Genomic DNA, 23,869 nt, shown 5'->3' with positions numbered 1-23,869 from the left:
TTTAAAACCAATCTAATGGCTGCCCATTCTGATTGATTGATTGATTGATTGATTGATTGTGGGGTTTAACGCGCCGACGCAACGCAGGCGATGAGGCGCGCCGTAGTGGAGGGCTCCGGATTAATTTTGACCACCTGGGGATCTTTAACGTGCGCCGAAATCTCGTACACACAGGCGTTTTTGCTTTTCGCCTCCATCAGAAAAGCGGCCGCCGCGGCCGGGAATCGAACCCGCGACCTCGTGCTCAGCAGCGCAACGCCTTAGCCACTGAGCCACCGCGGCGGGTGGCTGCCCATTCTGTCCCTTCTGTAAATGTCCTGGCCATATACAGATATCAGAATGAACAATATTAAATGTAAAGTTGAAGAAGATGCTCTTTTGGAATAAATTTATCTTCGGAACACTAGACTCACAACTTTTCAAAAATTTTCCTCGCAATAGGAAGTTTAAAACCTTTTGATTGTAAAACACACCTTAGCTGCAAACAATTCCGTCTGTCCCCGTTTTACGGGGAGGCTCCGATTAACTAAGTTCCTCCAGGTGGCACACTGGGTCAACATGCTGATAGCAGCTGGCTCTTTGGAACATAGTGTAATAATTTTTTATAGAGCGATGAATTCGGATACGAGATTTAACCTAAGAATTACGCACCCCTTGATTGTAGCACAGACCATATTGCCGCGAACCATGTAGGGGTTCGTTTATTATTGTTTGTTTTACTGCCCGGCCATGCCCGGCTCTGTTATGTGTGCCCAGAGCGATGCGCGTCTTCCATTCGTTAACTTGATGCCATACGGGCTATCTCATTTAGGTAAGCTGACTGTTTCACCTTAACGTCCCTAAGCCCAGAATAATTTTCTGTTATCTACAATGTATATCGACGGTTCCAGAAACACTTGCGCCGAAAGATAAAAGCCTGCAGCACAGACGCCGCGGCATTCCATTCGACGACACTCGCCTGCGCAGGTCACTTTGTTTACCACTGCTTAGCCACCTCTGTATTCTTTTCAGTTGTTAGGGGAGCACAAGTTCGCTCCAAACAACTTGTTGTTTCTTCGCACAGCTGCGTCGTCTTTGGCTGCGTGACATCTGGTAGAGGTGCTGGGTATGGTGACGCGCGATGTGCACTTTCGAATTGGCGTCACGATGTGGCCTCCTGCTGTGCGTATGTGTCGGTCATAAGTTTCTTCAGCTTAGACGCAAATGGCCCGCTCATGACTGCGTAGTCGGCTCCTCGTGTCTAGAGGGCGACTACTTTGAAGCCGTCGACGCACAGCTGAACGTCGGACGCTGCATTCTTCGAGTTCCGGGTGCGTCGTAGCGTCGTATCTCGGCTTCTGCGTGTTGACGGTTGGGCACTGTTCGTTGCGGTCGTCGACTTCTTAGCGGAAGGTTCGGTCAGGTCAGGTATGCGTCGCGCGGTGTGGTTGTCGTCCTGTTCAGGAGTCACGTCTGGGTTTGATAGGTTCGTCGGGGTCGGGGCATCTCGTGAATCATGGTCTTCAGCGAGTCGGTGCGTCGTTGGAGGGTTTTCATTTTTCCGCCATTGTGAAACTTTACCTCAGGAAGTTGCTGCTTTAAATTCCCTTGCGTTGGCTGGGGGACCTTCAATGTGACAAGTCAGCATTGCTACGGCGGGTCGGCGATTGGTATGGGTAGGGCGACGGCGAACGGTTCAAACGGGCTGTGCCACGGCGGGTTTGAGATAGGTAGTCGTTGATCTTACGTGGTCGTTTCCCAGGGAGAGGGCGAGGTGTGTCGATGGAGAAACCAAGCAGTCGTAGTCTCTTGTATGGGTAACGATGATAGATGTGATCGGCCTTTCCACTGTGGTAGCACAGCAGACGATTATCGGCGGTTCGCCAAACGTCGGTCTTCTTCGGCGTCTGGTTTTGGGCTGTGGACGGTGGTACGGTGGGCGGCGGTGACAGTGGGGATGGTGGCGAGAGTGGATGGCGGTACGGCGGAGATTCTTGTTGATGGGATGGAGTAGGGTGGGGTCGACGAACAGCCGCGGTGTACGTCATTGCCTGAGGCTCGCGGGGTGCCTCGGATGGCATAAAAGTGCCCAAAGCGTGTTGAACCTCTCCGGGCATGACGTCAGTCAGGAAAGCCACTTGATGTTGCGGCATCGTTTGAAAAAGCTTCCGGAGCTCCTCCCTGACCACTGCTCGGGTGGACTCGCGCAGTGTTTCGGAGCTTGTAGCCCCGGCACAGATTGTCTCGGAAGTCAGCGCGTTGCCCGGGCGATCGTACTGTCATGTTCGAACATCAAGCGTCTTCTCCATCGCGGCCGCCTCAGACGCAAATTCGCCACAGTCGTGGGGCGGTTGAGGACAAGTCAAGCAAAAAGCTCCCGCTTTACCTCTCGCATGAGAAAACTAAGTTTCTTTTCTTTGGTCGTCTCCGGATCCGCAAGTCGAAATAACCTCTTCAACTCCTCAAAAAAGATCACTACCCCTTCGTTCGGGTGTTGCGTGCGCGTTTTTAACAAAAGTGCAGCTCGTTCCTTTCGCACGACGGTAGCCAACGTTTTAGGAACTCGCTCTTGAAGAGAGTCCAGTCAGTCAAAGTCCTTTTATGGTTCTTGAACCAAGTTCGAGCTGTATCCTCCAAACAGAACAAGACATGCCAAAACGTTTCTTCGTCATCCCACATGTTAAAGCTCCGAACACGCTCCACCTTCCCCAACCAGGTATCAGGATCTTCCGTGGGTGACCAGATATCGCGTTGGCCAAACCGATGCGATGCAGATGTTTTCAAGAAAAACAAGTGTATTGGAGCGAACTTGTGCTCCCCTAACAACTCAAAAGAATACAAAGGCGGCGAAGCAGTGGTCAACAAAGTGACTTGCGCAGGCGAGTGTTGTCGAATGGAATGCCGCGTCTTCTGCTCTGCATGCTTTTATCTTTCGCCGCAAGTGTTTCTCGAACCGTCGATTTACATCCAGAACATTGTAGGTCCCAGAAGATTATTCTGGGCTTAGTGATGTTTGGGTCAAACAGTCTGCTTATCTGAATGAGATAGCCCATTCGGCATAAAGATAAAGAATGAAAGACGCGTATCACCCTGAGCACACATAACAGAGCCCGGCGTGGCCGGGCATGAAACCAAACAATAAATGAACAAACCCATACATGGTTCGCGGCACCGCGGTGTCTCCGTCGCAAGAGGCATTGCGCGCTTTACGCAACGCCAATCACAAGTTTCGGTCACTAATTTCTGCGAGGAATACCACCATTTAAACAGGGACGCTGCAATAGAGTTCCTCGAAGAAACGCAAGAAGCAAGTGACGTGATCGTGGTTGCCGACTTTGAACGCGCCACCCCAAGATACCTTTAAGCTTCCGAATCTCTTCGACGTGAATCCGGCGTTACCGCAAGGGTAACGGAAGAAATTGTTAGATTTGCTGCGTAGCTACAGAGAGTGTTTCTCCTCGAACTAAAAACTACGCCAGACACCTCTAGCAAAGCACCGAGTAATAACCGAAGATGGAGCCGGACCTACACGACAATCACTGTACCACGTTTCTGCACACGAGGGGGAAGCCATCCGGACTCAAGTCGATGACGTGCTCAGTGACGACATTACACAGCCTTCGAAAAGTCCCTGGGCTGCACCGGCAGTAATGGGGAAGAAAAAAGACGGCATATTAAGGTTTTGGGTTGACTACCGGTGACTGAACAAAATCACCAAAAAGAACGTGTACCCCTCCCCCGAATCGGCGACGCCCTCGACCAACTCTGCCACGAGAAGTACTTCTCCTCGATGGATCTGAAGACCGGCTACTGGCAAATTGAAGTGGATGAGGGAGACCGACAGAAGACTGCATTTATATCCCCGGACGGCACATACGAGTTCCAGGTGATGCCGTTTGGGTGGTGCGTCACGCCAGCAACGTTACAACGAGTCATGGACACGGTGCTAGCTGGCCTGAAGTGGCACACCTGTTTTGTATACCTCGACGATGTTGTGGTATTCTCCCGGTCTTTCGACGAACACCTTGCAAGGTTGCAGTTTGTAGTCGAGGCCATCCGGACATCGGTGTTAGGGGTTAACGCTGAAGCTTGAAAAGTGCCGTTTCATGTACGAGGAACTCAAGGTTTTGGGCCATGTCATAATAAGGATAAGCAAGGCAATGTCATCACAAATAGGGATAAAATAGTCACAGTGGCCGAGGAGTTCTATAAAGACCAATACAGTAGCCGGGACATACAGGATCATGCCGAACCAGACAGTAGTTCAGAGGAGATAGACATCCCACCAGTAAGGACCGAAGAAGTAAGGAAGCTTTGAAAGAAATGAAAGGGGGCAAAGCATCTGGTGAGGATCAGATAACAGCAGACCTCTTGAAGGATGGCAGAGAAATTGTACTTGAAAAGTTGGCAAACCTGTATACGCAAAGCCTAATGACCGCAATGGTACCGGAATCTTGGAAGAACGCGAACATAATCCTAATCCATAAGAAAGGCGACATGAAGGACTTGAAAAATTATAGGCCCATCAGCTTACTGTCAGTCGTCTACAAGGTATTTACCAAGGTAATCGCTAACCGAATCTCTGCAACCTTAGATTTCAGTGAACCTAAAGAACAAGCAGGGTTCTGTAAAGGTTATTCAACAATGGACCATGTTCACTCGATCAATCAGGTGATAGAAAAGTGCGCTGAGTATACTGAACCCCTATATATAGCCTTCATAGATTATGAGAAACCATTTGACTCGGTCGAAACCCTAGCAGTCATTCAGGCATTACGGAACCAGGGGGTAGATGAGCATTATGTAAGAATACTAGAGGATATCTACAATGGGTCTACAGCTACCATCATCCTCCATAGGAAAAGCAGTAAAATACCTATAAGGAAGGGTGTCAGACAAGGAGACACAATCTCCCCAATGTTTTTCACAGCATGCTTAGAAGAAGTATTCAGAACGTTGGATTGGGAACAGTTGGGAGTAAGGGTCAATGGAGAATACCTCAGTAACCTCAGATTTGCTGATGACGTTGCCTTGCTAAGTAACTCGGGGGACGAATTGCAAAGCATGCTTTCCGCACTGTACAGAGAAGAGCCATGGGCCTGAAAATTAATATGCAGAAAACCAAAGTATTGATCAAAAACATCGCAACATCACCGCGGTTTGAGATAGGTGGCGGGGCAGTGGAAGTGGTAAGCGAATATTGTCACGAATGACACTCGGTACTTCTAGCGATCAAGGCTATAAGGAAGATTTAATGCGTCTAAACTCAAAGCTGCAGCCCAGAGCCCGTGAGGACAAGCGTTTTCCCGAGAGTTCTCGTCTTCTTTTCTACTTCGCTGATGGTGATAGTCGCGGCATTTCTTCCCTGACTTGCTGTTGATGATAGTGGCGGCATTACTCCCCCCCTTCTGAGAGGGCATCGACTCGATGCTACGGAAAGCGAAATGACATTGTCCAACGCGGATCAACATCTGCAAGACGGAACACTTCCAGTTCTATACGTGGGTGCGTAGTCCGTGCCTCAACGTTCGTAGTAAGGCTTGAGCCGCACGACGTGTACCACTTCGGATCTTGGCCTTCGACAGGAGGCTGTGCGCGCTGTGTCAGGTTTCACTTCATAATTGAGGTCACCAATGCGGCGGAGTATTGTATAGGGGCCGAAGTACCGCTTCATAAGCTTCTCGCTCAGACCACGGCGCCGTACCGGTGTCCAAACCCAAACTCGATCACCAGGGGTGAAATGTATTTCTCGTCGACGGAGGTTGTAGCGGTTAGCGTCGATGGATTGTTGATTTTGAATCCTGATCCTTGCGAGTTGTCGTGCTTCCTCAGCGCGCTGTGAGACAACTTCCGCATCTTCGTGGGTCTGGTCGCTGGGCAAGTGGGGCAACATTGCGTCGAGCATGGTGTTTACGTGCCGGCCGTGCGCCAAATAGAATGGAGAAAATCCCGTCGTTTCTTGGATCGCGGTGTTGTACGCAAAGGTCACGAATGGGAGCACTTCGTCCCAAGTTCGGTGCTCGACGTCTGCGTACATGGCTATCATATCTGTCATTGTCTTATTGAGGCGCTCTGTAAGTCCATTTGTTTGGGGATGGTACGGCGTTGTTCGACGGTGGCTGGTGTTACTCAAGCGGAGTATGTCCTGCGTCAGTTTCGACGTGAACGCCGAGCCACGGTCAGTTATTAACACTTTGGGAGCCCCATGCCGCAAAACAATTGACTCGATGAAAAATTTCGCTATTTCAGCGCTTGTTCCGAGTGGCAGCGCCTTAGACTCTGCGAAGCGGGTTAAGTAATCCGTTGCTACCACAATCCACCGATTGCCTGAGTTGGACATGGGGAATGGGCCCAGAAGATCCATGCCAATTTGTTCGAAAGCTGTTAGTGGGGGCTGGATAGGATGTAGGAATCCGGCCGGCTTTGTTGGCGGCTTCTTCCGCCTCTGGCATTCTCGGCATGTTTGCGTGTAGTGACGGACCGATTTCGGAAGACGAGGCCAGTAGTACTTTTCTCGTATCCGGGCTAGTGTGCGGCTATATCCGAGATGTCCGGCGGTGGGGTGGTCATGAGAAGCCTCGATGATTTCGTCGCGAAGGCTGTCTGGCACAACGAGAAGCCACGACCTGCCGTTTGAGTCAAAGCTCTTTTTGTAGAGGACGCCCTGTCGAAGACTGAACGAGGACACGTTACGGGAGAAAACTTTGGGAAGGTCAACTTGTTGGCCTTGAAGGTATGCCGTAAGTTTTTGAAGCTCAGGGTCCTGTTGTTGCAGTGCGGCCATATCAGAGCCATGTAGCACTCCCAGGAAGGCGTCGTCATCATCGACTTCCGGCCGAGCGCTTTCCACGGGGGCCCGAGACAGGCAGTCCGCATCACTGTGTTTGCGGCCCGACTTGTAAATGATGGAAAAATCAAATTCTTGAAGGCGTAGTCCCCAACGAGCGAGTCGTCCGGATGGGTCCCTCAGGTTGGCAAGCCAGCACAGTGAATGATGATCTGTGACTACACGGAATGGACGACCATACAGGTAGGGACGAAACTTTGTAACTGCCCAAATGACTGCAAGGCACTCCTTTTCGGTGGTTGAATAGTTTTGCTCCGCTTTGGTTAGCGTACGGCTCGCGTAAGCGATGACTCGCTCAGCTCCATCCTGCATTTGGATGAGCACAGCACCAAGTCCCGCGCTACTTGCATCGGTATGAACTTCAGTTTCAGCCTCCTGGTCAAAATGGCCTAAGACGGGCGTCGTTTGCAGAGCGGATTTTAAGTCCTCGAATGCGCGATGTTGTTCTTCATTCCACTCGAACGGGACCCGTTCTTTTGTAAGGTAAGTCAGTGGGGCAGCTATCTGGGAGAAGTTCTTAATGAAGCGGCGATAGTAAGCGCACAGACCCAGGAACCTTCTCACTGCCGGCTTGTCAGACGGCGTTGGGAAGGCGCGAACCGCGGCTGTTTTCGCTGGGTCAGCACTTACACCTGCACTACTAACAATGTGGCCTAGGAACTTCAGCTCATCGTACGCGAACCGGCATTTTTTTGGATTGAGCGTAAGGCCGGCAGTTTCTAGAGCCTTCAGTACCTCTCTAAGTCGTCGTAAGTGTTCGTCGAACGTACTTGCAAAGATGACGACGTCATCGAGATAAACGAGGCACGTCTGCCATTTAAGGCCGGCGAGAACGGTGTCCATTACACGCTGGAAGGTCGCTGGTGCTGTACATAGACCGAAAGGCATCACTTTGAACTCATAGAGCCCATCTGGGGTAATAAAGGCCGTCTTTTCTCGGTCCCGCTCGTCAACCTCAATCTGCCAGTACCCACTCTTCAGGTCTATTGACGAGAAGAAGCGGGCATGGCGGAGCCGATCGAGAGTGTCATCGATGCGTGGAAGCGGGTACAGGTCCTTCTTCGTTATTTTGTTTAACCGCCGATAATCTACGCAAAACCGCAGTGTCCCATCCTTCTTCTTTACAAGCACCACTGGTGCAGCCCAGGGACTGTTAGACGGTTGGATGACATCGTCCTTGAGCATGTCTTTCACCTGGGTTTGTATTGCCTCTCGTTCTTTGGGCGAAACTCGATACGGCGGTTGGCGAGTTGGATGTGCGGCGTCATCAGTCAAAATCCGGTGCTTAGCAACGGTGGTTCGGCCAACTCCGGACGGCGTAGCAAAGCAGTGACGAAATTCGTCGAGCAGTGAAAGCAACTCACTCCTTTGTTGACCCGAAAGTTTTGAGTTCACGTCGAGTTCCAGACTTGCTGCCGTTTCCGGCAGAGACGATGTATCGGCGTCGGACACCACGTCAACAGCTGAGATTTCCGCGATGCCTTCCACGTGGGCTACGGCCATGCCCTTGGTCAGGTGCTGCGACTCGTTTCGAAAATTTGTCACCAGAACTTCTGCGCATCGATTTTGAAGCCGCAGTAGGCCTCTGGCGACCCCTATTCCCTTCTCCAGAAGAAGCTGGATACTTCCTTCTAAGAGTGCTTCCCCGTCTGGGAACGTGTCAACTTGCACCAGCAAGAAAACACTGGCCAGCGGAGGCAGCTTCACGTGCTCCTCTAACACCCTGGCCGAGGCGAAACGTGGCGAGGAGTGACTCCGTGGTGCATCCGGCATCCGCAGCGTGAGGCTGTTCGAGCCCAGGTCAATGACGGCACCATACTCGTAGAGGAAGTCCATACCTAGAATGATGTCTCGGGAGCATTTCTCCAGAACGACAAACTTCACAGGGCATGGCTCTCCGTGGATTTCGACGCGGGCAGTGCACAGTCCAACAGGCGTCACCAGGTGTCCTCCGGCGGTACGTATATCCGGGCCATCCCACGCTGTCATCACTTTACGTAGGTGACGGGAAAGCCTACCGCTAAGAACGGAGTAATCAGCACCAGTGTCAATGAGCGCCGTCGCGTCGTAGCCGTCTATAGTGATCGACAGGTTGTTCGATGGCGCCGCAGTACGGATGAAAGGGTTGCGGGAGTCGGAGTGGGAGCTTCGCGGCGTTTGCGGAGGTTCTTGATGGCTTTCGTCGTCGGCAACACCACCTCCAGGCGTTGCCGTACTTAGTTTTCCCGGCGAGGTACGGGCGAAAGGCTTTCGCGGCGAGACGAGCGGAGAGGCGAAGGTGGGCGACGGGGCGACGGCGAACGGGGTCCACGAGGAACGGCTGATAACGGCGGCGTTGAGCGTCGAAGGTATTCTTCGATTTCGCGGGGTTTCTGACCGTAACGTGGGCACGGATCGCTTGGACGGAACCCTGGAAGTCCAAGCTCACGGTAGGGGCAGCGGCGAAAGGTGTGGTCTGGCTCCCCACAGTGGAAGCAGAGTGGTCGGTTGTCCCGTGTTCGCCAGACATCCGTTTTTCGCGGGCGGAGCTGCTGTGGTCCCGGCGGGGGAATATTCGACGACTCACCGGCCACCCGCTGTGGTACCAGGTTTGAGTAAGGAGCGGCGACTGACGAGGGCGGCTGGGAAGCCGGCGCGACGTACGTCACAGAGGGACGTTGGGGGACAACGTCGACCGGAATTACGGGTGCAAAGGTCCGCCGCACTTCTTCTCTGACAGCCTCCGCAACCGATACTGAAGCAGGCCGCTCGCGCATTGGGAACAGCTTTTGTAGCTCCTCTTGGAGCACGCCGCGGATGATCTCGCGGAGACAACTATCATTATTGGTGTTCAGGTCGAGGCGAGAAGTAGTAGTGCAAGCAGCAATTGTGGGGGAAGCCACTACCCTGTGGTAATGGTTACTCCTCGCCGCTAGCACCTGTTCAATGTTGGTGGCTTCCGTCACAAACTCATCGACAGTTGTCGGTGGATGGCGAACGAGCCCTCCAAAAATGTCGCTCCTCACGCCTCTCATAAGTGCCCGCACCTTGGTTTCCTCAGTGGCCAGCGGATCCGCCCGTGTGCTCAATTGCAGAACGTCTTCCACGAAGCTCGTCACGCTTTCGGTAGGCCCTTGGGCCCGGGTTCTTAAACGTTCCTCGGCCATCTGACGTCGAAAGCGGTTAGGGAAGGCTCGCCGAAGGTCCTCCTTGAAGGACTCCCATGACTTCAGGCCCGCCTCGTGGTTATTGTACCAGATGCGAGCAGTCTTCTCCAAAGAAAAGTAGACGCTCTTGCGGCACTGGTCTTCCGTCCAACCATTGTGGCGAGCTACACGCTCGTACTGCTCAATCCAGTCTTCTACGTCCTCGAAGTCTTCGCCATAGAACGGGGCAGGATTACGGGGCGCGATCGGCCAGAACATAATCGGAGGCCCGAACGCGTCAGTCTGCTGCGACTGCGACGTCATGCTAACTGCACGTGTCACCTGTGTCCTTTTGGGATTCGCCGTCAACTGCCCGTATTCCGGTGCTTGGCCTTGGAGACGTCGACTGGTGCGGACACCGGGCTCTTCGAGGAAGGCTCGCCGGCCCGGACTCAGTATCGGGCTTGGCTTACGGGGCCTTGAGGGGGTACTCAGCATTAAGGGGGTGTACCCCGGCTCCTCCACCACAAATGTCACGAATGACACTCGGTACTTCTAGCGATCAAGGCTATAAGGAAGATTTAATGCGTCTAAACTCAAAGCTGCAGCCCAGAGCCCGTGAGGACAAGCGTTTTCCCGAGAGTTCTCGTCTTCTTTTCTACTTCGCTGATGGTGATAGTCGCGGCATTTCTTCCCTGACTTGCTGTTGATGATAGTGGCGGCAATATATCTACTTAGGCCAAGTTGTGACCCCAGATCCCAACCATGAGGCAGAGATAATTAGAAGGATCAGAATGGGGTGGGGTGCATATGGGAGACATTCTCAGATAATGAATAGCAGCCTACCATTGTCACTGAAGAAGAAAGTGTATGACAGCTGCATCTTACCGGTACTCACCTACGGGGCAGAAACTTGGAGGCTCACTAAGAGGGTTCAACTTAAATTGAAAACGACTCAGCGGGCAATGGAGCGGAAAATGATAGGTGTAACATTAAGGGACAAGAAGAGAGCGGAGTGGGTCAGGGAACAAACTGGTGTTAAAGACATATTAGTAGAAATTAAGAAGAAGAAACGGACGTGGGCAGGGCATGTAATTCGAAGGCAAGATAACCGCTGGTCATTAAGGGTAACAGAGTGGATCCCTAGAGAAGGCAAGCGTTGCAGGGGGCGGCAGAAAGTTAGATGGGCAGATGAGATCAAGAAGTTTGCGGGAATAAATTGGTCACAGTTGGCACAGGACCGAGATAATTGGAGAATAATGGGAGAGGCCTTTGCCCTGCAGGGGCGTAGATAGGCTGGTGATGATGATGATGTGATGATAAATGACGCTGGAGTCAGGCCTGCCCCGGGGAAATCTTCTGCAGTAGCGAACTTCCCAAGACCAAAAGACAAGAAGGGCATGCCGAGATTTCTTGCCACTATGCCCATACTACCGGCGCTTCGTCGCAAACTTCGCCACATTGCAGAGCCATTCACGCGCTTGACGAAAGATAGCACCCCTTTAAGCTGAGAATATGGCCAAGAAAAAGAATTTTGCGAGCCGCAACAATGTCTGCAAAGCCCACCCGTGTTCGCGCATTTCGACGAAAACGCCGAAACGGAAATGCAAACGTACGCCAGCGATATAGGCTTGGGTGCTGTCCTCGTACAAAAGCAAAGCTGGTGCGAAAAAGTAATCGCCTATGCTAGACGGGGTCTGTCCTAGAAAGAAAGAAGCTACTAAGCTTTTGAGAAAGAGTGCCTCGCGATTATATGGGTCATTTCAAAATTTCGCACATACGTGTACGGAAGACTGTTCAAGATTGGGGCCGACCACCATGTGCTGTTTTGACTCGCAAATTGGAAGGACCCTTCTAGCTGTCTTGGTAGGGGGAGTTTGCGCCTCCAAGTATTCGACTTTAAAGCAGTCTATAAATCCGGGAGGAAACACTCCGTCGCCGACTGGCTGTCCCGCGCCCCTGCCGACCCACCACCACAAGACTCCGATGAAGACAGTACGTACTTCGGAGTCAAGACTGTGACCGACCTGGCCGCCCAGCGCATACCGAACCCGATTTACGCGTCATGATCGACCCCCTCCAAGGATGCAACGTCGCCCGGCCTAGGGCCTTCAAATGCAACTTACGTGCATTGAGCTTGAAAAACTCCATCCTCGTGAAGAAGAATTTCAACGCCAGAACGAGAGCGAATTATCTTCGTGTCATCGCGGCAGATCTTCGTAACAAAACTTTTGAAGCGTGCAGCGACGACCCCTCTTCCGGACCTTTCGGCACAGCCCGCACAATCGAGAAACTCAAGGCGAAGTACTACTGGCCCCGCCTTACATCCGAAGTCACCCACTACGTGCGGAGCTGCCGTGACTGCGAGGGATGAAAAATGCTACCGATGAGGCCCGCCGGAGTTCTGCAGTCGATCACAGTCCAATTGAGGCCTTTCCGACAGACTGGAATGAACCTTCTGGGCCCGTTCCCTATATCCTGATCCGAGAACAAACAGATTGTCGTAGCGACAGACTACATGACAGGCTACGCAGAGACCGCCACTCTTTTGAGCTGGACTGCACAAGAAGTCGCTAAATTCTTCATAAGCCAAGTTGCGGTGCGACTTGGAGCCCCTGAAGTCCTAATCATGGACGCCGAACGGCCTTTACTGCGGAGCTGATGCAAGGAATATTACGCCACAGCAACACGGATACCAGAAGAACGACGGTGTACCACCCCCAAACGAACGGACTAACAGAACGTCGGAACAGGACAATCGCGGATATGCTGTTAATGTACGTCGACGTTCAACATAAGACTTGAGACGAAGTGCTCCCGTACGTCACCTTTGGGTACAACACGGCTAACCAGAAAACCACGCAGATGACGCAGTTCGAGCTTGTCTAGGAAGACGGCCGACTACGATGCTTGACGCCATGCTTCCGCAGGTAGAAGACGACGAACTTAACACAGAGGTCCAAGGATACCTTCAGCGTGCGGAGGAGGCCCGCCAGCTCGCTCGAGTTCGTACAACGGTCTAGCAGCTGGTGGATGCCGGGAGTTAAAACCTCTGACGCCGAAACGCCGATTATCAGCCAAGGGATAATGTTTTGGTTTCGACTCCCATTCGTCAACGTGGACTAAGTGAGACGTTTCTGCGACGGTATTTTGGACCCTACGAAATTCTACGACGTGTCGGCCAACTTACCTACGAGGTGATCCCCTATGGGGATTCTGGAACGTCACGCCGACGAACGCGGCCCGAAGTCGTCCACGTGGTTCGTTTAAAACCTTACTATGCTAGCTGACGAACTTTTTTTCTTTTTTCAGCTTGTCATTTATTTTTGCATCGGGTCAATGCACTCTTAGAGGGGGGTAAGGCCGCGAACCATGTATGGGTTTGTTTATTTATAGTTTGTTTTACTGCCTCGCCACGCGCGGCTCTGTTATGTGTGCCCTGGGCGATGCGCGTCTTCCATTCTTTATCTATATACCACACGGGCTATCTCATTCAGATAAGCAGACTGTTTCAACCTAACGTCACTAAGCCCAGAATAATTTTTTGTGACCTAAAATATTCTGGATGTAAATCGACGGTTCCAGAAACACTTGCGCCGAAAGATAAAAGCCTGCAGAGCAGACGCCGCGGCATTCCATTCGACAAAACTCACCCACGGAAGTCACTTTGTTGACCGCTGCTTCGCCGACTCTGTATTCTTTTGAGTTGTTAGGGGAGCACATGTTCACTCCAAACTACTTGTTGTTTCTTCAAGACACCTGCGTCGTACTTGGCTGCGTGACAATATGTTGCCTCTGTTACTTATTTGTTCATCTGCGCTTTTTCGTCTAATTTGTTATGGCACCTTACACTTTAGCCACCTCTCACCGTTTTTCAAGGAAGTCGGAATGGTATTTCTTGCGAAACCCAGTTTCATTCTGCAAGAATTCGTCTCATTAAACTTATTACACCAGGTCTGCCAGACAAACATCAGCTATTTTCCGTGCCCTCTGTCGCTCTACCGAATAGAATACGGAACTTGGACGATACGGAGTGGTCGAGAACTGTTTTTCAATGTCTGTTATGAAGTACTGAATACGACTAGGTTACGTCGCGGTTGTCAAGAATAGCATGCAAATATATTGCAGTAAGCCACATTATCGCAGCGGCCGCCGGCTTAGTACCTATTCAGCATGTTGTCTCCCTTCTGGGACTCAAGCGATTCAAAGTAATATAGCTGAGTTCACCTTTTTGATGTCATCTCTCCAAGCTTCCTCGACAACTATCAAGGCGTATTAGCCACACAGATGTTACTGTTCCTGCGTACCTGATTGCCCTTAATTCTTTAAGCTGTCGTTGCTGGAGAAGCGTAAGACATATAAACATTCTCGAAACTTACCGCATGCACGCCGAAACTTACATCCTCTAAACAACAATCATGTCCTGCACTAAAACTGTACTCCCGACATTCTGTGGCTACGTGCCACTCAATTATCCGTGAGAATGAATTCAGGCACCACCCCCAGAAAATTAAGGCAAAGTTCTGTACTCATTTCCAATAAATAAGCCGTAATGTGGACGTTTGCCTTTTGCGTCAGTCAAAGATGCTCGGGGGAACATGCTACGGTGAATTAAAAAGCATGTGACGGGAACGAATACAATTGCGTCTCAGAGTTCCCGGGTAAGAAGGAGCGTGTGGCATTACTAATCACAAATGACTTACACAAAGGAGGCTGACGCAGAATTACACAGTCGTACCTCTTAACAAATCATTGCTAAATGGTGCTTGAACGATCCACGTTTGAAACAACAACTCCATATCGCAAAGGCCAGCTCCACCGGTTTTTATATAGGGCAGTGTAAACGCTAAGATTCGTGAGGGCGACAACGCTCTCAGTTCCGTTTATGACCCCTACGCCGTTCCCATCAGCGGGTCTGATAAGTGCCTATCCACAACCTGTATCTGAACTGAACCGTTATTTTTTGAGCACGCTGAACCCGAACCGGAACTGAACCGGAAAAAGAAATAACGGTTACCGGTTCATGCTGAAACGGTTCGACCCTTTGTTGTTGAAAATGCAGTGAATGCAATTCAGGCCTTTTTTCTTTCACGTACCATCAACTTCCTACTTGCTCGCGCACTTTTCCCTCCAGACAATTAAACACTATCACGCTCGATGTAACAACAGGGGAAATGAATGAGCCCCAATGTAGCATTGGTCTGTTGCTGCTGGAGGCGCGAGCGTAGTGCAAGCTGACCAAATGAAATGTCATTCTCGGCAGCTTGCAGGGGATATACAATGACTTTGCCCTTCCCTAGCTGCGACTTCATTGGAGCAATCACGATGCAGGAGTGCTCCACTGCGCAACAGCGAAAGCTCAGATCCTATGTGAGCAAACTTTTTGCGTTTCATAATTTGTTTAAAAGCTCCGACACCTGCAAATTATAATACTTGACAAGTGTTACCACAGGAGCTGCTCAGTGGCTAAGCCGTTTGCTAAGCCGTTTGCCCAACTCGCTACATTGCTTCTACTGCTACTCGTTCCGGAGGGGAGTACTGCTGTGGACGAATTAAAGAGCGTCTACCCAAAAAGTCCCATCTCATGCTCCACGTGTCAACTTTCCCTTTTAAATGCAGAGCATTTTTTTACTCACATGTAGCGTCCGCCGTCCGTCCGCAACAGCTCAGCGCGCAGGTGCGCCCTCTCCCCCACTCCTCCTCTCCCGCATCACGCTACCCTCCTCGGTCTCAACAACATGTCCGCACCCCTCCCCCTACGCTATATAAAAAAATAATAGTTATCGGCGCCTGGTTTCCATCCCACGACCCTGTGGGCGGAACGCGAGGTACATGGTGCTTTTCCCACTGCGCCACAAAAGCGACACAGAATCAAAGGGCACGAACGCGCCTTATATCCTTGACTCATTCAAACTACATCAAGAAGCTGCTGATACACGGCAGCAGTTGCATCTATCTCGTCTTCACCAGTTGCTGCAACGCACGACCACTGCCTAAAGACCCCTTAACTGTACACTTTAGCGACCACGAAGCCGTCGTTCTCAGCGTCCAATACAACGACAACAGCAACAAATAAATAAATAACGACTTACAACAACCTACTCTTTGCCTTCACTTCTTGCGTCACAAAAAAAAAAAATTGGGCCCATCTTTCCACGAGGGGGGACTCGAGTCGCAAAATCACGAAAGTAATAATTATTACATGAAACAAATATAAAATATTTATAGTAATAAGCTATAATAGTTACACATTCACTACCCCCCCCACCACCACCCCCCAAACACTAACGTTAACGCCATACACCCACTCCCTACGCGACGCATTTACTCGAGTCCCCCCTCGTGGGGAGATGGGCCCAATTTTTTTCATTTTCTAACCGCATTATCTGTTATAAGATTCCGCAATGTAGCACACGGAACGATGGCAGGGGTTCAGCCGGTACGATGACTTACTGATTGTAAAGCACACTTTCGGTATCGCAAAAGCGATTGCAGTTGTCAGAGCAATAATGCAGTCACTGAGCGTTAACTAAAGATTACTTTTAACAAAAATGCGGCTAACACATTCGATAAGGTGACAGCTAACAAATTATCCAGGGTGACCAAATATTCTAATGCATTGGTAGTATTTATGTGCCTGTTGTAGGATTTTTCTGTTTTGTTACAAATATAAAAATGTGCGCCATTGGTATTACCCGCTGTTATTTGAACACGCCAGTACGCAGGACTAAATTTAAGGCTTCAAGGTTAGCGTGATGGGCGATTGCATAGCGACAATAGCGATTTCAACAAAAAAGGAAAGGACAGAAAATATATCCCACCATCATATCTCGTGGCGTTGGCTTTGTGAATAGTTGCTAGGACAACGTAAAGTCTGAGTGATAAAGAAGGCATTAAATCGTCGCCACTTCATGTGTTTTCCTAATATCTCCTAATTGTTTAAAGTTTCCTTTGCAATTGCGCCACTGCCCTAGGGGAGCAGCAGCATTTTGAATGTTGATTAGTGTTTTGATTAGACGGTCGTTTTAAACTAGTAAATGTTTTCTTTTCTAATTTCAGTGATAATATTTAACTCACATAACCCGTTCCCGAACCGGTTCAAGCTCTCAAACCGGTTCGCGAACCGGTTCGGTACGTGATTTTGTCGAACAGGAACTGAACCGGAACGAAATTATGTCACTTGAACCCGAACCGTAACCGAACCGGTATTTGTTTCGGTTCGACACCCTGGTTTTTATATATATTTATATAGAAATAAATATATATAGATATACAACACATATTGTAAAACGCCGCTACAACAAACCCTCCTATAAAGACTTCGCAACAACTTCGAAGCATGCCATATAGCCTGGCCGGATTTATACGATTTCTGTGTATTTTGACTGCCACTAGAGCCAACGCCACTACGACCAATTTATGTGTTTTGAATATCTAAATTAATATTTTACAACCATTAGGCCAAGCCTCACAATAGGCAACACGCAGCTGAAAGGTTTCGCGACAAGCGTGAGTCATCCAGTTCGGCCACGGATCTGAAATTATCGACTAACACGTTCAGTTGGTGTTGCGGCGCAGTATCGGTTGTGATTGCCGACGACGCAGTCACGGTGCGCGACTTGTCCTGATTTCCGATCACTTGACAACTAAAGACATTGTGGCTGCCACCACAAATAAAGGGGATGCCACAAACGATCAGGCCAGCAGTGATACATAGCTTGCAGAGAAGACATGTGTTATAAGGACCCACGAAGGGGCAGAGGCTTCCGACACAGTTCAGATACATATCTCGTCACACCCTGACGTCGCCCCGCCGCACGCCCATATCCTTGACTGCATTGTGTTTGTAGTGCTTCGTGTGATGTCACACTACTCTGAATAAGAAACTTAATTTTTTTGCCTACAGCAGTTTCAATGTGATGATTGTTTCTCTCAGTGTGCCTATCTGCTTTACATGGGGTCAGTGAAGTGAGTGACGCATGTAATGAAGTAACTTGTAAAGGAGACAATTATTGCGTTTTCATACAATTTGTTATGCAGGCGTTTGACTTTATTTACAACTATGTACATGTACATATCTTGAAAACAAGATAAAGAGCCTCTAAACTATGAATCTGTATGTACAATTTCTGCAAGCCCCGTGCAACAGTGTACAGCAGATAAGAATGAGATACCACTGGGGGCGGGTTCAGTTTGGTCGTAAACAACTTTCTGATGAATGATCATTGAAAAAATTGCGATGAGGAATAAACAATAAACAATAAAAATAAACAAAAGACGTGCGCTAAACAAAAACACAAGGACACTCGTATACAACGCGTAAAAAGATTCGTGCTTCAAGGACAAGAATTTTATAGCAAAGCAGTGTACCTCTACCTCAAAGGTTTCATCTTTGTTAAAAAACCTCGAAGGCGCCAAGAGTACATTTTTCACACTGCGTGCTTCACCCTTCCCAGGTTTCGCGTTAGTAGAGATAGCACGGCCTTTTTTGGTGACATCAAGGCTGCATTCAAATGTGTGTAAAACTGCATGATCATTAAACTTTTGGAGATGACACAAACATAGAAAACGATCATGATCTGGGGTTAGGATTACATCGAGAATGGTAGCTGAATGATCTCTAATTCGCCTGATCTTCATGTATGTTTGCGACAACCTAAAAGTGAGACATGTGTCAACAAACTGAGACGCAAAGGTTTTTGAAGCTTACGTAGGCATAAGTTATCCCCACAAAAGTACTGAGTCGTTGTATAATATAACAATAATAAACATACCAGTGAAAACAAGACAAACGGTCAAGTAGCACGAGAAATAAGTGTCATAATTCTGATGCTCCAAAAATTTATAAAGAATACCGAAAAAGTGCAGCAAATGCAAGCATTACGTAACTAATTATATAGCATCAATATTTGATTTTAAATAAAGTATGCGAACAGGGCACGTATACTTAAGTAAAATTTAAACGATGTCTCAGGAAATAAAATTGACATTTGGAGTGACAATACGTTGCGTAACTCGCAACGAGCACTACCACGCACGAATAGTAACGTAATACAAGAGTAACAAAATCAAGTCGACGAGTAATGCCTTTACGGTAAGTTCACGTATGTGAGTATTCAGTCTTTACATGAAACCAAAAAAAACATATAAGATAAATGACATTGGTGAAGCAAACCATACACTTTCAAGTCACTGAAAAAGTATAATAATTCACAGAAGTAAGGTGAGTCCAAATTCCCTGTGCAATATACTGTATACATAATTTTCAAATCCACACTTCATCAACAATAAAATTGCAGGTTTCCGTTCCTGATATATGACATTGTTAGTGATTCTCGAGAAGAAATCGTTTAGTGAATCCGTGTTAGTTACGAATGGCCCCAAATGATTCCTGTCTCGGAAAGCCAGGGGAAAAAGAATATTTGAAGGCGTCGTTATTGCCACAATATTCATTGAAGGTGTGTACGTGTTTTTGCATGTTTGCCGGGATTCTGAAAAGCGGAATATCTAGTGTGCTTCACTTTTTATTAATGGCTGTGCAGTAGTTGAAGCATATTTTAGACCACCTCACTCAGCACTAAACTCTGGTTTATGAAGTTCACAGCCCAATAGTATATCTGTTGCTGTGTGTAAACGTTTATATGTTTCGATCGTAAATATAACGACGTGCCTCTGCACCTTTTCTTGTGTTTATGTTAGTGACAGTATACGGAAACCATACTATGCTGCCCTCCCCGAATGAGGAACCTTGATCAATCCTGGTGACAGTATTGGCGACACTGTGGACCCCGAGCCCCCGAAACTAAGCTGGATCCAACCAGGGTGATGTGTTTATAGGTGGAGTGTTAGAAAACACGAACGGTGGCCATTGGAGCCCAGGTAAAGCTCCGGCGGGGAGCTCCGAGACCCTTTCAGCTGTCAGGGTGAGGCTGACGAAGAAAGTCTCCCCGTCCCCTGCTTTTTCCTATGCGGTATGGATATATCAAAACCCCCCTCAAAACGTGAATGGTGCATAAAAAGGGGTACACCAATTTTTCCTTCCCCTCCATTCCAACCATCTACATTCCGAAAACTCACAACCATTTTCGTTTTTTGGTCCTTGAATCAATAGATAAACCCAAACCCCTCTCCTCCGAGTCTGTATAACGTCTCCAAGTTTCTTGAAGAAATCATTGCAAATCTTTGGAGGCAAAAAAGTACGTACAGGCGAAGTGCTGGTTGAAGTCAAGACGCAGCAGCGAGCTACAAGTCACCTGACCCAAACCTGCATGGCAGTTCTAGACATCACTGTCACACTCCAACGTCACCTCAGCAGCTTGCAGGGTGTGATATCTGAGCCAGATCTGCTAAGTGGAACAGAGGCTGACCTTACGGAAGGCCTGAAAGATCAGGGCGTTTCCGCTGTCAGGAGAATCACCGTCCGTCCTGAGCATGTAGCAATACCAACAAAACACACATTCTTGACATTCAAGAGATGAAAACCTAATGAGCACATCAATGCTGGTTTCAATAGGAGTGGTGTACGTCCGTGCATACCTAACCCGCGCCGCTGCTACAAGTTCCAGCGATTGGGGCACGCTGCAACTTCTTGCCGCGGCAAACTGACCTGCACGAAATGCGCCGCACATGACCACCCCACCGAAAACTGTGACCCTACGACCTTCACCTGTGAAAACGGTCAGGGGCCGCACGCGGCATGGTCCCGCAGCTATCAAAAGCTTCAACAGGAAAAGAAGATTAAAGACATGAAATTCACCGAGAACATATCCTTCCCAGAGGCGCGAAAGAGGTTCGCCTCTTTCGTCCTGGGGAGGTACGCCGACGCAGCTTGCTGGGGGGCGGAGCGGCGTCTGGTTTCGGCTGTGACCCAGTGCCGCGAGTCGGACTTGAACCCGCCCCCACTTCCCTCAGGTTGCCTCCGGCAGCCCAACCTGCTTCCACCACCTGCTCAGTCAGCAGTGGCTCTGGTGGCAACTCAGTCAGTTGTTGTCGCTGCTCTATCCACAATTTTTTCTCCACCTGCACAAAGCTCAAGTAAGGGACGGTGGAGGTGGAGATGGGGGAGCCCGCGGCAGCACCCGCCGTTGCCGCACCGCCTGTGCCACTTCTGGCAGTGCCGATGCTATAGGTTGCGGCGGTTGCAGGAAACAGCACCCACAAGGCGGCCAGGTCCAAGGAGCCCAATCCCTTGGGCACTCCGAGGACGTCGAACGAAGACGTGGACGTAGAACCCTACCGGTCTGCATTGCAGCGCAAGGATAGGGGATCATAGTCTAAATCATCCGATAAGCCAAAACAATTAAGAGTCTAAGGCATGAAACACAATACATAAACATTCATTTTCACACAATTCCAGTCGCTATTGCAAATATTGCGAAAGGAAAATATTCTACAATGGAACTCTAGAGGCCTCTTAAAATGTTGAGGATGTATATGAGATACTGCACACTAAGCAACCAAGTATAGTTTGCCTCCAGGATACTTTTTGGAGCAGCAAGAATACAAACTTCCTGAATAATAAATGGTTTTTAGAAAAGACAAAGATGGATGCACACACTCTTCTGGAGGTGTGGCTATTGTCGCTCAAAAATGCATTGCATGAAAAATCATCTTCTTAAACACCGTCTTTGACGCTGTTGCGATTCGTTCAATAATATTTAATAATATTAATACCAGTGTGCTCCCTTTACATACCGACTGACTTCCAGCTCTGGAGCTCATATTTCGAAGGGCTGGTAGATCAGTTGCCTGAACCTTACATCTTGATAGACGACCTGAATGCCCATAAATATCTTTGGAGCTCTTCCCGCACCGATGCCAGAGGTCGCCTAATTGAGAAATTCTTAACATCGTCGGGAGCATGCCTTTCAAACAAGAAACAGGCAACATATTATAATATAGGACACAACACTTACGCACACCTTGACCTGACTACAGGATCGGCAGTACTTCTTCCATCTCTTGAATGGGATGTACATACGGTAGTGACCACTTCCTTACTTCATTAACATACATCGGCGAAAGCCTTTCCAGTTAACCTTCCCAAAATAGGTTCAATAAAGCAAAGGCAAACTGTAATACATTTACAGAAATATCCAAACTACACTACACATCCATAACACACCTACACATACATGAAGTAGCCAAACGCCCCATGACGCAGGTCCTCGACGCCGCCGAAAAGTGTATTCCCCACGCCTCTGGTGCCCCGCGCAAACGGAGGAGGCTGTGGTAGAATGAGTACTGTATGCGGGCGCTAGAAGCTTAGAACAAGGCATGGGGTATCCTCCGCCGGTACCCAACGTCGGGAAACCTTCTATTGTCCAAAAGGGCAAAGGCGATGGAAAAACGTATGCGCCGTGAGGCAAAATGAGGGAGTTGGCCCTCATTCATAACACTCATAAACTCATACACTGACAATCGCAAAGTCTGGACACGAATACTCAAACTAAAAGGTCAACCAACACATAGCCTGCCCGTGTTTAATAAAACACCAAGCTAACACACTCGCACAACACTTCTACCACGTGTCCATTTCTGCACACTACACTAACACTTTTATGCAACACAAAACATCTGCAGAAAAGAAGCCCTTACGAGACCAGAACAAGTCCAATATCCCTTACAACTCTGAATTCACACTTCATGAGCTGAAGGTTACTCTGGCCACTTGAAGCCTTCACATACACCAACATACAACACTTACATGCAGGCACTCCCGAGACACTCCTACACCTATCAAACCAGATATGGCTTTCGGGGCAGCTTCCGAGGTCTTAGAGGGAGGCCACAGTTGTGGCCTTTCTGAAAGAAGAGGAAGACCCTTCCTCTCCCGACAGCGATAGACCCATTGCCCTGACAAGCTGCCGGTGGAAGCTCCTCGAGAAGATGGTAAACCGTAGGCTCGTCTTCTTTCTGAAGTACAACTGTCTTTTCGAGGGCTGCCAGGCAAGCTTCAGGGTGGGGCGATCTACCAATGATCAACTTGTTGCACTGGAATCTTACATAAAAGATGATTTTGTCCATAAGCAGTTCTGCCTTACTGTATTTTTGATATAAAAAAGCCTATGCTACAGCCTGGCGCTACGGCATCCTCAGGGCCCTTGAGTCACTTGGTGTCTCAGGCAACATGATGAAACCCCTTTGTAGCTATTTGTCCGAAAGATTCTTTCAATGGAGGGTTGTCAGTGCGCTTTCCAATGTATATCTGATGAAAAATGGTGTGCCACAAAATGGAGTTTTAAGCTGCAAGTTGTTTATAGTTAAGATGAACTCCCTCTGAAAGGCATTGCCGCCAACAATTTCCTTTTTCATCTATGTAGGCGATGTGCAAATATCTTTTAAAACATGTAACCTGTCAATTTGCGAATGCCAGGTACAGCTTGGTATTAAGAAACTTGCTGGCTGAGCGAACTTTAGGGGTTTTAAACTAAACGCTGGCAAAAGTACTTGTGTTGTGTTCTCCCGCAAGCGCGGAATTAATACCGACCATGCGATTACCATAATAGTGCATGTATTCCCGTTAAAAGGGAGCACAAGTTTTTAAGTGTCATATTTGATGTCAAGCTCACGTTCATCCCACTCATCATAGCACTTAAACATAAATGCCTCAAAACACAAAACATTCTCAAGGTCCTCTCCCAACAATACTATGGTGCAGCCAAAGAACTGCTCCTCCGGGTTTTTACTGCCTTAGGCGGTTCTCGGTTAGACTACGGCAGTGCGGAGTATGCGTCGGCATCAAAAACGACACAAAAATGTTTGATCCAGTACTCAACTTGGGCCTCCAACTGGCGTCGGGTGCGTTCCGCACTAGCCCGGCCCAGAGTTCATAAATTGAATGTAATAAGTGGTGTGTTGAGGACCAACAAACGTAAATGGACTTGCTCTATGCTTTTAAAGTTTAACGTTGAATAAT

This window comes from Haemaphysalis longicornis, unplaced genomic scaffold (genome assembly GCF_048455015.1).
Source record: "Haemaphysalis longicornis isolate Haplotype H1 unplaced genomic scaffold, Haemaphysalis longicornis Haplotype H1 scaffold_5, whole genome shotgun sequence".
In the NCBI taxonomy this organism is placed as follows: Eukaryota; Metazoa; Arthropoda; class Arachnida; order Ixodida; family Ixodidae; genus Haemaphysalis; species Haemaphysalis longicornis.
Note: the sequence above shows the minus strand (reverse complement) of the source record.